Source organism: Populus alba, chromosome 1 (assembly GCF_005239225.2).
Source record: "Populus alba chromosome 1, ASM523922v2, whole genome shotgun sequence".
Taxonomy (NCBI): Eukaryota; Viridiplantae; Streptophyta; class Magnoliopsida; order Malpighiales; family Salicaceae; genus Populus; species Populus alba.
Genome location: NC_133284.1, coordinates 25485206 through 25497535, shown reverse-complemented (window position 1 = coordinate 25497535; position 12330 = coordinate 25485206). Strand labels below are relative to the sequence as shown.

Sequence of the window (12330 nt, the reverse complement as noted above, 5' to 3'; positions counted from 1 at the left end):
ATTCCAGTGGCTTCCGAAGGGAACAGAACCAACCCAAAGATGGCGAATGCAATTATTTGATATCTTTCTTCACCTAACTTCCCTTTTTCTTTTTCCATCTTCAATTTATTCTCGATCATTTTCCATTTGAACCCTTCATTGGATGTCCTGTATCGATCCACTTAGTCCAAATGTAGAAGTTTTGCAATCGCTGCGGCTGTACTCTCAATTCTCTGCCTGAAGTACACTTTGTAAGGGTCATTCAGGAAACTCAAGATCTAGGTAATTCTTCAAGAGTAGGGGTCATATCAATATCCCCAAAGGTGAAACATCTGTAGCTTGGATCCCAGAAATGCATCAAGGCTTTGAGTGTTGAAATCTGAATAGGAATTCTTATTAGATGGACGATTCCTCGATACTTGTTCTCAAACAGATTTTCATCTATATATCCCTGAATTTTTTTAAAAAAAATTAGAAATATTTTGGAGAAAACCAGTATTTTAATACCAGATTTGTATTTTACAATGTAAATATACAACCCGATATTATGCAAAATTAGTAGAAAAAATATGCGAGAAAATCACATTTTTTTAAAATGATTTTGGGATTTTTTATTTTTTGATTTTTTAAAATATTATAATACACACCCACACACATATAAATATATATAATTCATGTCTTGCATGAACAGTAGGACGTGAATTATAATTCACGCCTATTGTTCACGCAGGAAGAAGAAGAAGAAATAGAAGAAGGGGAAGGGGAGAGAGGGCGAACAACCTGGCATGGTGGTGGCTACTGTCACTGGTCTGGCTGAGGACGGTGGAAGAGTTGGTGGCTAGTAGTTGGAGCTGGTTGTAGGTCATGGTGGGAAGAAGAAAAGTTGGAAAGGAGAGAGAAATGTTGGAAGGAGAAGAGAAAGAAGATCACGGTGGCTGCTTGGTGGCCGGTTGGTGGTAGAAACGGTGGCTGAGGTTGTGATAGAGATGGTGGCCGGTTGGTGGTAGAAACGGTGGCTGAGGCTGTGATAGAGATGGTGGCCGGTGGCAGAGGAAGTAAAAGAAGAAGAAGAAAAACACGCTGGCGGGGTTGCAGCAAGGAGAGAGAAACCAATGGTGGCTCTTGGTGGTCGACTGGTGGTTGCGTTGGCTTCCTGTGGTGGAGATGATGGTAGGAAGACTGGTGATGAGGGTGGTGATGGTTGAAGGACACGGTGGAGAGAAAGAAAGAAGAAATGTGCAGAAACCGAAAGAAAAACTAGTTTTTTGGCTGACTTTGGACCCGATTCTCTCCTCCCCTAGGCCATCAAATCCACCTTTATTTATAGGCAGTGGAAGAGGGAAATCTTGTCTATATTTGGGAAAAAAATTCAACCCTTGATTTAGTTGGGAAGAATCCCAACCACTAGCTCAAAGTAGGTATCATGTGTTGCAATTTTGCAGACAAAAGCTGACTGGGTAGGCCTCTTTAGGCTGTCACCAGTGCTAATATATTGTAATTTAGCCTGAATGGGTCACATGGGGTTACAGAGAAAGTGTAGAGGATTATTTTCGTATAAGATTTGTCAAATTTGGTGTATATTAGGTACATTAAATGTAGCTGCAAAGTAGTCAACTGGACTAGTTTTTTCAGAGAAAAAAAAGAAAATGAACAGTGATGAAATATGTTTTTGGCCAAAGTTCATTTCAGTCCTTTCTCTTTCAATTGCTTTCAATTGAACCCTAATTGGCCCTAAAATTTTTTTATTTAATGTGATTAAGCCCTTAATTTCAATCAATTATCTTGGTAAAAATTAAATTTGATCTCTTAAAATTCCAATCTTCTCAATTAAGTTCAAATTAGGCTCCCAAACTTAATTTTTCACCAATTAAGCTCAAAATAAAATTAATTTGACCCATTTAAAGTATAATTAAGTCCTTGCACTTAATTAAATCCTTCAATTGGACATAAATTAGTTCTTAAACATAATGAAAATTTTAATTTGGCCCATGATTAAATCAAATTGGCCTATTAAAAATTTAATTATGTCTTTGGACTTAATTTTTATGCAAATTCGTCCAATAATCGTTTAATTTGACCTTGAATTTGCATTTTTTTTCTTCATTTTTGGGCATAATATAGTACAATTAGGCCTTGAATTTCCTTTAAAATTATAGCTTGATTCCTTGATTTGCTTTCTCCACGTTACCAGCCTTTATTATTATTTTTTATTTTTATTTTCAAAATGAAAAATGATTTTTTTTTGGAGTAACCCAGAATTGGGTTATGACAAAGTCTATATTGAGCTTATATTATATTTATCCTAACACCATTAGTGAAACCTTTTCACCTGGACATAATGAACTTAGCTAAATATAATGAAGAAGATAAACATAAATAAACAATATAAGAACATAAGTATAGTAAAGGAAATGAAAAGCATAAACAAGAGATTAAGGAAAATATAACATAAAATAAAACTTAAACATTACAAAAATATAAAGAAAGAAATAAAGAGCATGATCTTGATCTAAACAACCAAGATGATTAAATGCATGAAAAATGCCTCCTTTTATAGGCCAAAATTTGGAACCAAGAGTATGACTAATTGTTGAGTGGGTGACCACATCTTGACTTGCTGACAATCTTTATTTTCTTGTTTGAACAAAGCGTCATTGCTAACGTTAGAATTTGAACAGATTTATGTCATGAAATTTCTAGGAAATTGTCTCAGCTTTCTAACAAAAAAGGAATAGGCGTATTTGGACTTCTAGAACTTGAGATATAGGTTGAACACTGAACAGTGTCTAGGCTGCAGGACAAATTCAGACTTCTCCTTTGTTGCTACAATTTGAACTTGAAAATGACCTTTTTGAATCTTGCACTCCCATGAAAGTTTTAGGCCTGTGTCTTAACTTTCCATCCATATAGAGTAGGCCTAAATCCAAGTTCTACAGCTCCAGTTATGATCCACTAACCGAATGGTTTTCCAGTTTAGACTAAACCAACATCTATTTTCTAAGCTTAGCCCTCTCTTTGTCTTCTTAATTTTAATAGTTAAACTCGTCAAACAATCCATTGATTAATGTGATAGACCTACATTTAAGATGAACATTTACCATAAATTAAAGGTATCTTATATTAATAGATATGTTATTATAAAACATGCTCTAGCTAAGGAGTTATTGATACTTCAAGTGAAAAATGATGATATAAAACCTTGATAAAAATACATTTTTAAGTACTAAGCACATACCATAGTTAACTCTACAACCCCCTAGTTGCATATCATATAGCATAAAAATCTGAACTAAACCTTCCTCGTGGGATCGACCCCTTGCTTGCTTTATACTATCTTGTTTATTTAAGGTAGGATAATTAATTTGTGTGACTGCGACATCATAACAATGGATCAAGGTAATGCAAGACAATGTCCAATTATAAAAGAAGAACCTAATGCAAACGCGGCCAAGTTGTTTGATCTGTTGAAAGATATTGATGAACCATTATAGGATGGTTGCACGAATCATAGTAAATTTTCAGCCGTTGCACAAGTGTTCACCATCAAGTTGGATTGTAGGTTAAGTGAGGCCGGTTATGATAAAATTATTAAATGAGCAAGAAGAATTTTACGTGAAGAGAACAAACTAAAAGATAACTTATATGCTACTAAATCCATGATGAAACCCCTCATTTTAGGATACCATAAAATTAACATATGCCCTAACATCTGTATGCTATACTACCTTGAAAATCCTGAGCTGACCGAGTGCATGACATGTAGGCATTCCTGTTACAAACCCAGAATCGGCATGGAAAAGACTCTCATGGCATATAAAAAACTTAGATACTTCCCAATCACACTTAGACTGCAAAGGTCATTTATGTCACCAAGGACTTCTAAGCACATAACATGACAACAATCACATGATGGAGTGATTGTGCATCCTCCTGACGCCAAAGCATGGAAACACTTTAACAACGTGCATCCTCACTTTTTAGCTGAATCAAGGAATATGCGTCTCGGGTTGTGTACAAATGGATTCAACCCATTCAAGTAATTTGTTGCTCCTTATTCTTATTAGCTAGTCATACTTACTGTTTACAACTTGCCAACGGGGATGTGTATGAGACCGGAGTTCATGTTTTTATCTATGGTGATACCTAGTCCAAACTGTTCGGACTAGAATATAGATGTTTGTCTTCCACCATTGATTGATGAATTGACGCAGTTGTAGTCCTCTGAAGCTTTGACTTATAATATATCAAGAAAACAAAATTTTCTTATGAGGGCAACTTTGATATGGACTATCAATGATTTTTTAGCTTATGGAATGGTTTCTGGTTGGAGCATGCATGGAAAACTAGTATGTCCATACTGCATGGAAAACAACAAGGTATTCACACTAACAAACAGAGGTAAAGCTTCTTTTTGTTTTATTGCCACTGTCGTTTCTTACCAACAAATCACAAGTATAGAAAGAATAGAAATGATTTTTTTGTTAGCAGAGTTGAAAAAAATTTTGCACCCCCGCATCTTTCTGGTGAAGAATTGCATGACGTTGTATTAGAGTACGATGACAATTTGGTAAGAAGAAGTTTTTTAGGTTTTGTTTGACCCACAACTGGGTAAAGCGAAGTATTTTCTGGGAGCTTCCTTATTGGAAGACCAATCTCCTCTATTATAACTTTGAAGTCATGCATATAGAAAAGAACGTGTTTAAAAACATTTTCAACACTATCATGGATGTGAAGGGGAAAACAAAAGACAACATCAAGGCTCTAATGGATATAGCATTGTTCTTTAACTGTAAAAATATAGAGTTGGTTTTTGAAGGGTCATAGGTCATAAAACCCAAAGCAACCTTCGTGTTATAGAAAAATACACAACTACTAGTCTACCAATGGCTTATAAGTCTGTGTTTTCCCGATTGGCATGCCTCCAACCTATTAAGGTCAGTTAATATAGAGGAATGCAGATTGTATGGAATGAAGAGCCATGACTGCCACATCTTTATGCAAACACTCATTTCATTAACTTATCGTGATTTGTTTTCAAAGGGGATATGGGATACACTCACAACGATTAGTCATTTCTTCATAAATATATGCTCCAACAAGTTGTAGACAAATCACATTAAGCGGCTTGCAATGAATATCCTTGAGACAATATGCAAACTTGAGATGATATTCCCTCCATCATTTTCTGACTCGATGAAGTATCTACCTATACATTTATCGTATGAGGCAAAAGTTGAAGGACCAGTCCAATATAGATGGATGTATCCATTTGAGAGGTTAGATATTACAAATACAATGTAATTCATAAAGTATTTTCATTGTTTTTCTTAATTGAAAAATATTTGCTTAATTCCATGAAGGTACTTGTTCAATCTTAAAAAAAAAAGGGTTAAGAATAAGGTGTTTGTTGAGGCTTCGATATGTGAGGCCTATATTGTTGAGGAGATCTCATCATTTATCTCGTACTATTTCAAACCTCATTTAAAAACGAGAATCAATCGCATTTCACGGTATGATGATGGTGGTGAAGTGTCTTTTAGTGGGAACTTGTCAATATTCTCCAATCCTAAATGACCCACACCTAAAAATGCCATAAGGGGAAGATATTTGTCTGAAATAGAGTTCAAACAAGCATATAATTATGTTCTATTTAACTGTGATAAGTTGAGACCTTTTATTTAGTAAGTATATATATTACTTAAACTTTGTGAAAAATGTACTATTTATATATTGTAATATCATAAACTCATATAATTTTGAAAACCTTGTAGGCAACATCGACAATATTTACTGTCCAATAATTCACAGTTGACCGAATCCCAAATCTTTTGATTATAAGATGAACAATTTTCCATGTGGTTCAAAACACATATAAGTACTATCACAAACTCATTATCTCTTGATATACAACGTATATCAAATGGGAAGGAGTGCTATTATTTCATTGTTTTTACTAAGTCTAGGTCCTGAAAGAAAAGTTAAGTGCTACAATGGGTATTTTGTCAATGAATATGTGACACTACCAAGAGCTTGATGTCTTCTTCCAAGTGCAGGAGTGTCGAAGTAATAAATAACCCAGCAAAACCGGGGTCGAACCACAGGGAGGTTAACTATATAAATTATAAATAACAACAACAACAACAATGGTAATAATAATAATAATATAATAATAATAATAATAATAATAATACTAATACTAATACTAACACTAATAATAACAATAATAGTAGTAGTAGTAGTAGTAATGATGATATTAATAAATAGTAATAGTAATAATAAAGAGAGCTTTGAGATTTAAGATTGATGTAAGGATTAAACAATAATAAAAACAAATGTCAAGGTTAGAGGATCCATTAATGGTACTTCAAATAAGTATAGTATAAACTCTTATTACTCAAACCGGAAACCACACACAAAGGAGGTTCCAATAAGATTATAATTGTTAACATGATTACATTAATTATCTTATTCGAGTAATATCAATACTTGTAAATATTATCAGGTATTCATGGTGATAACTTATGTTAACAACAAATTAAGTTCATTTCATAGCACATGTGACACGACCAAAAGCTTGATGTCTTCTCCCAAGTGCAGGAGTGTCGAAGTAATAAATAAACCCGGCAAGACTGGGTCGAACCACAGAGAGGTTAATTGTATAAATTATAAATAACAAGACAACAACAACAACAACAACAACAACAACAATAACAATAATAGTAATAATAATAATAATAATAATAATACTCAGTACGTGGCGTTGTTACACCTGAGAATGATCTAAAAGATCGGGTCATAGGTTTCCAGCCTATATACTGAGTTTATGAACAAATAATAATAATAATAATAATAGTAAAGAAGAGAAGGAAGAAATTAATGAGAACTTGAGTTGGAAGATTAATGTAAGGATTAAACAATGATAAAAACAAATGCCAAGGTTAAATGATCCACTAATGGTACTTCAAACAAGTATAGTATAAACTCTTATTACTCAATTGGAAACCACACATAAAGGAGGTTCTAATCAGATTATAAATTGTTAACATGATTACATTAGTTATCTTATTCGAATAAAGCTAATACTTGTAAATGTTGGCAAGCATTCATGATTATAACTTATGTTAACAACAAATCAAGTTCTTTTCATAGCTCAGGTGTCGGTTATACCATACAGTATGGGCTATGAAAGTACCAAGTATTTGTTGTACCAAGTGTTATACAACATAAATCTAGATTAACCATTTAACAAGCAAAGTATTAAAAGTGAACAAGATAACAAATATAAAACATGTTAGTATCCAACATTAAGGTCCATGTTAAGTTTATATTATACTTATTCTTACACCATTAGTGTACCCTTTTCACCTTGACATAATTAACTTAGCCAAACATAATGAAAGAAAGAAACATAGATGAACAAGATAAGAACATAAATGAGAAAGAAGTTAACTAAGTAAAGAAAAGGAAATGAAGTGCATAAACTTGATATTAATGAAAGCAAAACATAAGCAATACAAAGAGAGAAAGAAAGAACATGATCTTGATTTGGAAACCAAGATGCCTCAATACATGGTAAGTGCCTCCTTTTATAGGCCAAAATTTGGAACTATTGATTTGTTAATTAATTGATGAGTGGGTGGCCACATCTTGACTTGGTGACAATTCTTATCTTCTTGTCTGAACAAGATGTCATTGCTAATGTCATAATTTGCCCAGAATCCTCAGGAATGTTCTAGGAAATTGTCTCAGCTTTCCAACAAAAAAAAGATGAGGTCATTTGGACTTCTAGAACTCAAATATGGGTTTGAACACTAAATAGTGTCTAGGCTGTAGGACAGCTTCGGAATTCTTCGTTGTTCCTTCAGTTTGGACTTCAAAACGGCCTTTTTATGTTCAAAATGTTTAAGGTGAACTTCCTTGGGTTGGGATTATTATTATTATTACTTTTTTTTTCTTCTTTTTTATTTTATTTATATACACATACAACTTAAAACACAATGTATTTTTAACCCATGTAACGAGTTTTAGGCTAATGACTCCAGACCAGTTGGTCTTAGGGCATTAGGTGTTGAGACATCCTACGAGCTTAACAACTCGGGTTGCAGATACTGATACGTAGATAGTGCAATGTTGATTCCCTTAAGCTTTTCTCCTTAACCCATGTAACAAGCTTTGGGCCAATAGCTCCCAAGTCAGTTGACTTTAGGGTATTAGGTGTTAAAACACCCCTTCGGGCTTAATTGTTTAGGTTAGGGAGGCTACGAAACCAAACTTATCTACGTTTTTATTATCATCAATATTATCAATTTTTTTTTTTTTGCAAATATATTACTATCCCTTTCCCTTAGTTGTTACCTTCAACAAAAGAATATAAATAATGTAATAATCCAATGTGCAACCCACAATCATATGTTGAAGTGTGTGTGTGAAAATGAAGGTTTAATAATACTTGTTAAATGAGTATAGGAGCAGAATTAAGTGATAACAATGCGAGAATTTGTAAACCTGAATATTTCAAGAAGTACTCTAATAGGCCTTGTTATGAATATTGCAAATAACCATTAGAAAATTTTTACTAAGATGCGTCTCAAGAATAATTCCTCTTTACTCTGCCATCCTAGTAATAACAGTTTTGCCAAATGGTTTTTAAAAAAAAACAAAAACAGTTAGTTAGTTAGTTTTTTTTAAAAAAAACTACTACCCTCTCCCCCTAACCAAAACGAGACATTGTCCTCAATGTCCTAAGGTAGAAAGATAGAGTATAGAAGACATCACCTGAAACAGCGAACAATGATAAACCTGAAACACACTTAAATAAATATAAGAAGTAACAAAACAAAATAATATGCTATTAATAAAACCACAAGACACAAGGTTTCACAGATGAAGGCTCAAATCTAATCTAAGCTTTTTACGGCTTTTCTTAGTTGACCAATCTAGGCGACTCATGCAGGGATCAATGACAGGGATGAAAGATTGTAGTTGGTCAATCAATTGTTCAGGAGTAGCAGCAGAGATTATGATTTGTCGTGCCGAAGATGTTAGAAATTCTTGTTCCACAGCTTGATCAAGGAAAGACAACAACGTATCATAAAAACCATTAACATTTAACAAACCTATAGGTTTATGGTGAATGTGCAGTTGGGCCCAAGATGAAATATGAAAGATCTCTTCCAATGTGCCCAGACCACCTGGTAAGGCAATAAAGGCATCAGCATGGCTAAACATGGCGTTCAGTCGATCAGACATTGTTGGGACCTGTAATTCCTCTCCAATTGTTTTTCCAATGATGTCCCCATTTGTTAAAGCTTTGGGGACAACCCCCAAAACTTGGTTGCCTCCTAAAAATGCAGCCATTGACACACCTCCCATTAACCCAAGGCTGCCTCCCCTATACACTAAATGAATCTTTTTCTCAGCTAGTACCCGACCAAGATGATTTGCTGATTCTAAAAACTCTTTTTCTTTCCCAGGGCTGGATCCACCGAAAACACAAATATTTCTTATGTGATGACTTGAGGAACCTGCCATTTCTACACACTTCTATATTTGATGAATGTATGGGATTAGTAGAAATGAAGGGAAGGAAGAGAAGAATTTATAGATGAAAAAGTGAAAATGCAATCATACCACCTATATGTAGGCCAGCTGTAGTCTCACACTCTCTCTCTTTATTTATTTATTTTGACAAAGCATGTATGTACAGGTAGTTGTGATTGTGGCTCACATCTTCCCTTGGTTTTACGTCCAAGAACGACTTAAACGCCCTCTATGGGTCGGGGATAGGCTTCCCATCCAGTTTTCTTAAAAGCTGGCAAACAGGGTCTTTTTTAGTCAGATTCCCAAGACTAAGTCGATCATGTTCTTTATGAAAATTGGGTCATAAGTCATGAAATGCACAATGCACATTGCCACCAGGATATGTTGCAAAAGTCAATAGAAGATTATCTAAAGATTCCTTATGTTTTGAAATAAATCCTGACTTTTGACAATTTTCACAAGCTTTGCAGAACACATGTGTGTCTTTGAACATGGTGGGCCAATAGAATCCAGAAATGACTCCCACATGCCTCAGAATGACAAAGTTTAATGACACTACTTACCTCATTGTCGGGAATGCATCTTTGAAATATTTGATCAGGACAATTTTTGAATAAGGGTCATCCACATAAAAGTTCTTCACTTCGTTCAAAAACTTTCCTTTGTCTTCGGTACTCCAGTGAGCTGGCAAATCTCCTAAAGGAAGAAAATTGATATTTTTAGCAAACCAAGGCATTGAACTAAGAGAAAGTAAGGATTCGTCAGGAGAGTAATCATCGATTGGTGGGATGTTAGATGTCAAATCTATTGTCACTTTTGACAAAAGATCAGCATCAATATTTTTGGTGCCTTTTTCATCCGTGATTTCTTCCTAAGAATAAATCATTTGCAAATCTTCATATTCATCCAACTCAATTTTACTCAAAGTAGATTCAAGTTGATCATGAACTAATTCTTCAATATGATCTACTTCTTGTAAATCATTATCATCTCCAGGTTGCTTGCAAATATTGAAAATATTCATCTCCAATGTCATGTTTCCAAAAGATAACTTCATGAGTCCATTCCTACAATTAATCAATGCATTAGAAGTTGCAAGAAATGGACGTCCTAAAATAATAGGAAATGAATTACATGCTTCAACAGGTTGCGTATCCAAGACAATAAAATCCACAGGATAAATGAATTTATCGACTTGTACTAACACATCTTCAATTATTCCTCTAGGCACTTTTACAGATCTATCGACAAGTAAAAGAGTTACAGAAGTTGGTTTTAACTCACCTAGATTGAGACTTTGAAAAACTGAATATGGAAGTAAATTCACACTAGCTCCAAGATCAAGTAAGGCTCTTTCAATTTTATGTTCTCCAATAAAGCAAGAAATTGTAGGACAACCAGGGTCTTTATATTTCAAAGCATTATTGTTCTGAAGAATGACACTTACTTGTTCGGCTAAAAAGGCTTTCTTTTTCACATTCAGTTTTCTCTTCATAGTGCACAGATCTTTCAAAAATTTAGCATAGGAAGGAACCTGTTTAATAGCATCCAACAAAGGTATATTGATCCTTACCTGTTTGAAAGTTTCAAAGATTTCAGAGTTGTGATTGACTTTTCTTTGTTTGGTCATGGCATGAGGAAATGGAAGTGCTGGCGGGGAATCAGTCTTTTCTTTGCAATGTTCAGGTTCAACCCCTTCCTTACCCTCAGAGATAGACTCATCATCTTTCTCACAAGGTTCAAGAATGGGTTTTTCAATAACCTTACCACTACGAAGAGTGATGACTGATTTGACTTGATCCATGTGTTGGCTTCAAAACTACTCACATTTGCATTGTATTGCCCCTTTGGATTTTGTTGTGGTTGAGAAGGAAACTTACCTTTCTCTTGGAAACTAAGAGCAAATGTTAATTTTGCAAGAGCATCTTTAAAATCGGTCATGCTTTGAGCAAGTTGAGTGTTGATTGTCTCCTGCTTTTCAATGAATGCATGCAATGTTTCCTCAAAATTTCTTCTAGGAGGTGGAGCATAAGGAGGTGCATATCCATGAGAATTTTGGAAATTATGGTGTGCTTGAAACGATGGCTGTGAAGTTTGTGCATTGTTGCTATCACTCTTCCAACTAAAATTTGGGTGATTTCTCCAACCAGGGTTATACGTTTGGGAGTATGGGTTATGGTTGGGTCTTTGGAAACTGTTTAAAGCATGGGCTTGTTCATGGAGGCATTCCTTAAAAGAAGGCAAAGTTGGACAATCATTTATTGAGTGTTCCTTGGTTTCACAGATTTGACACACAATTTCTTGAACAGATTTTAATTTACCACTCTTTTTCAATTCAAGTGCTTCGACTTTTCTAGCTAAAGATGCAAACTTGGCTTGGAGGTCATGATCTTCCCTAAGGTTATGCATACCTCCACTAGATGTATGAGGTTGAGTTTTACTTAGTGCCTCATAAGTACCTGTGGTGTCCCAATTTTGAGCATTTTCGGCTAGCAAGTCTAGGTACTCCATTGCTTCATTAGGGTCTTTATCTTCGAAAGTTCCATTGCACATCAATTCAATCATTTGCCTATCTCTAGGTGTTAAACCTTCATAAAAATATGAAACCAATCTCCATGTTTCAAAACCACGATGAGGGCAAGTATTAAGCAAATCTCGATACCTATCCCAACATTGGTAAAATGTTTCTCCTGGTTTTTGAGTGAAAGTGATGATTTGTCTTTTGAAAGAGTTTGTTATGTGAGACGGAAAAAACTTCTTTAAAAATTGTTGTTGCATTTCATCCCAAGCACGAATGGATCCTGATCTCAA

General features: G+C 34.6%; 2 pseudogenes; both read left to right on the top strand.

Moving 5' to 3' along the window:
• Positions 1-1091: 1091 nt before the first annotated feature.
• On the top strand, positions 1092-4576 carry LOC140954902 (uncharacterized; annotated as a pseudogene).
• Positions 4577-4656: 80 nt separating this feature from the next.
• LOC140954891 (uncharacterized) lies at positions 4657-5661 on the top strand (annotated as a pseudogene).
• Positions 5662-12330: the final 6669 nt, after the last annotated feature.